Source organism: Pteropus vampyrus, unplaced genomic scaffold, assembly GCF_000151845.1.
Source record: "Pteropus vampyrus isolate Shadow unplaced genomic scaffold, Pvam_2.0 Scaffold23, whole genome shotgun sequence".
Taxonomy (NCBI): Eukaryota; Metazoa; Chordata; class Mammalia; order Chiroptera; family Pteropodidae; genus Pteropus; species Pteropus vampyrus.
The window spans coordinates 9,140,450-9,144,121 of record NW_011888804.1 but is presented as its reverse complement, the minus strand read 5'-3'; the positions used below and the strand labels follow the sequence as shown (position 1 = coordinate 9,144,121).

The window sequence follows — 3,672 nt, the reverse complement described above, 5'->3', positions numbered from 1 at the left end:
AGAGGGAGGCAAGGGATTGTGGATGGAGAAACAGTGTTGCCAAGCGGGGAGACACGGGGATCCTCATTCATTCAGTGAGCATTTAAAGATCACCTTCTGTATGCCAGGTATTAGGTGGGCTCTGGGGGATATTGTGCCAATGAGACTCACCATCTCTGCCCACACAGAGGCTAGATTCTAGCTCGGGGGAGCCCAGATTTTAACCAGGGTACTAGTTATATGCAGATCCCCATAGAATCTTTTAGTGGGTGCAGTGGGAGCGATGTGGGCAGGGGCCAGAGAAGGGCTCACCTCAGGTTTTCTGTGGGAGAGAAGGCGCCCCCCCCAGGCTTTCTTTGCTCCCCCCAGGAATCTCGGAGTCAAATTCTTCTCTTTCCAGGGCCCCTTGATTGCCACAGCTTTCACCAATGGGTATCACTGAAGCGAGAGACAGGTGGCAGGAGGTGAGGAAATGGGCAGGGGCCTTGGGGTGGGGGTGACACTGGGGAGGCTGGTACTGGGCAGCCCAGTCTGGGACACGGACCCAGTTCCTGCCCTCGTGGAACCCACAGCCCCGTGACGGGGACACACCTTCATACCAGCAATGGTCCATGTATATGAAAAGCTGCTCGACCTGCTACATGAAAATATAGATATATAAATGAAAACAATTTACTGGGCAGCACATTCTACGTGTTGGGTGCAGTTTTTTTTTTTTTTAAAGATTGCCAGTGCCCAGCGCTGATGAGGGTATAGGGGAAGCTGTGCAGTTGGCTCAGGATTTCCAAAGGGCAGCCTGACAGTGTGTATCCAGATTTTAAATATTCGTGCCCTTGACACAATGATTCCGCGTCGGGCACTTATTTTTAAAACTGCAAGCAACTGAATCGCCCATCCAAAGGAGAATGGTTAAATCAATGAGAGTGTTTGCACAGAACGGACTATTTACACAGCTATTAAAACAGAATACTGTTGACATGTAAACACACACACACAGAGAACCCTGTCCACACCGTCATGGTGCAGTGTACAGCGAGATGGTGGGGTGCCGTGTGAACCAGTGGCCGTGCCTTTTTTTATTCATTCATTCAGACAGCTATTTGTTGAGCACTATTCCAAGAAAGAGGGATGTTTAAGACAGACAAGGCTCCTCTCTCATTCTACAGGCAAAAACCAAGTGAACAAGTGAGATAATTCCAAAATATATGTGAGGGCGCTGCTTTAGGGGTTCAGAGAAGGCATCTCTGAGAAGGTGATATTTGAATAAATCCAGCCATTTAAAATCGAGAGTAAGAGCTTTCCAAACTGGGAACCAAAAGTACTAAGTGTGAATGAAGCTCATCTAGGATGGGACGGGTTCTCGGGAGGTGGTGGGGGGGCCCAAAGAGTGTGTGGGGGGGCAGAAGGTTAGGAGGACAGGACACCCCCCACCCCGTAACATCCTGTGTTGCAGCGCCCAGCCTGCAGCTGACTGAGGACCACGAGTGAGCCAGCGAGGGGGCGGGGACACCTCAGCCGCAGCCGCCCCCTCCCCCACAGTGACTCGGACCGCTACTGCCTGCACCCCCGCTCCCGGGTGGCCCAGGCCCCTGCCCTGCTGTCTCTAGACGTTGTCTGGCTCCCCTACTAACCTCCCCCTCTTCCACCCCGGCCTCCTCCCCCCGCCTGCCCCTGTCCTACCCGCTTTTATTTATTTTGGATTAGCCGTTTACCCCACCACGGTCCCCTGGTTCTTCCCTCTCTGCGCCCCTCCCTGTCTGCCGTGCCCCCATTAGGACCCCCTACCCTTCCCCCAGGAAGGCTTTTGTATTTGTGCATAGCTAGAGAGAGGGCGCAGGGGGCCTGCCGAGGTCGCAGCCCCCACCCGGGTTTTTTATTCTGGTTTTCCCTCCTTTTCTCTTTCCTTTTTTTTTTTTTTTTTTTTTTTTAAGGAACTGTTTTTTAAACTATTTCTAGGTTTGTGAATGTGAAGCCCCAGGCCGCAGGGGCAAGGGGCCAGGTGTCCCCCCACCAGCTGAGAACAAAATGTCTATGTGGGTGTGGGCTCCTGGCCACCTCCGTCCAGCCCTGGAGAGGACAGGGCTGCGTAGGCCAGGCCGAGCCCCTGGAACCATCCCGTCCTGTATTATATGTAAATACTGTGAGGTGAAGCCCCCACCCCCTCTAAGACCCCTTGGGGGTGAGGGCATTGCCTGGCCCCACCCCGCAAAGGTCTCCTCCCTCCTGTGTTTCTGTCCCCTCCTCAGACACCGTTACTGTAAGCTTGCAGGCCTCAACTGTGGCCAAGGCAGGCCCGCTCTCTCAGGCCTTGGGGGTCAAGGCCTTGGGCCTGCTCACCCCGAGAAATCCCAGTGTTGGGGCAAGGGGCGAGAGAGGAGAAAGGCTCCCCCCGAGCCACTGCTGGAAAGGAATTAACTCTCCAAAGGTCTCCCCCTGCCCCCTACCTCGGTGGGGCTTTCATGGTTTCTGCTCTGAACCCCCCATGAGTGGGCATCAGGGGGCACTTTGGGAAGGGGTGGACCCCAGGGGAAAGCAAAGGGCTTCTCAGGGAACCCCCACATTCTCTCACTGAAGTTTCCCACCAGGATGGTCCCATGGCCAGACCCCCTTGGCAGTCCCTCACCCCTGAGCCCCCTTCCAAGGGAAAAGAGGCTCATGGTTTGACTTCATGAACTGTGAGTGACATGGCTGGGCGTGGCAGGGCCGAGGCCCCCCCCATTGTCGTCGTCGTTGTCATCGTCCCCTCTCTTTATGTCCCCCTCCCCCAGGTCTGAGGCTGGGGACCTGAGCTCCCTTCCCCATCACAGTCCCCACCCTCAAAACCCACTTTGGAGAGTTAATTGTTTGTGTGAGGTGCTTAACCTATCAGCCCTGAGAACACAAAGCAATAATCTTTGTTACTGAGATGCGCGGCTGTTCGTGGTTTTTTTTTTTTTTTTTTTTAATGTTTCCTAATAAAAGAGAAGCTGCATTTTATTGGTTTTTATTTTTAATTTTCTACACGTTTGGGCTGAGTCATGAAAGACTTAGCTCCCCTCTCCTCCCCTTCCTGTGACACCCCCACCCCCCCACCCCACTGGGCCCACCCATGGGCTTGGAGCCCTGGAATTCCGTTTTCTGATTTGTTTGGGGAATTTTTTTAAAAAGATGTTACATGGTGTTCCGAAGCCAGCAAGTTACCACCCTCCGGTGTCTCTTCTCTCCACATCTGTAACTTCTTTTTCCAGGTTTTATTTTCAGTTTGACATTCCTAATAAATTATTTGAAAACAGTGCTGGGCTTGTATCTGGCCTCTGTGTGCATTCAGATCTAGGCACCCCAGTGACACCCTGTCTTCCCTTACCTTCTCCTATTTCCCTCCTAGAACAATATTTAATTCACACACGAATACATGTCGCTTATAGGGGTATGATTTGGAAAAACTAACAGTAAAAGGACATTTTGAGACAAAGGCCTCTGAAAATGGTCTGGGTATTAGCTAATACTAAGAAATCATTGTTATTTTTGTTAAGTGCGATCGTGGCATTGTAGTTATGTTTCTTAAAAATTCCTACCGAAAGCTTTTCCTCTCAGATCAAGGGCAAGGCAAGGACACCAACTGTGGTCACTTCTATTCAACATAGTATTGGAAGTCCTACCCAGAGCAATAAGGCAAGAAAAAAAACAAAGCCATCCAAATTGGAAAAGAAGTAA

General features: G+C 51.6%; 1 protein-coding gene across 3 annotated transcripts in view; it reads left to right on the top strand.

Annotated features, from left to right (window-relative positions):
• Positions 1-3,246, top strand: part of MSI1 (musashi RNA binding protein 1) — a 21,383-nt gene extending 18,137 nt beyond the window's left edge. For 2 of the 3 annotated variants that reach the window (XM_011355869.2, XM_011355871.2), the window contains exon 14: positions 1,433-3,246. The gene's annotated coding sequence lies outside the window, so the exon portion shown is untranslated. The remainder of the gene's footprint in view (positions 1-1,432) is intronic. The other variant, XR_002779318.1, reaches the window with a different exon arrangement.
• The last annotated feature ends 426 nt before the right edge of the window (positions 3,247-3,672 follow it).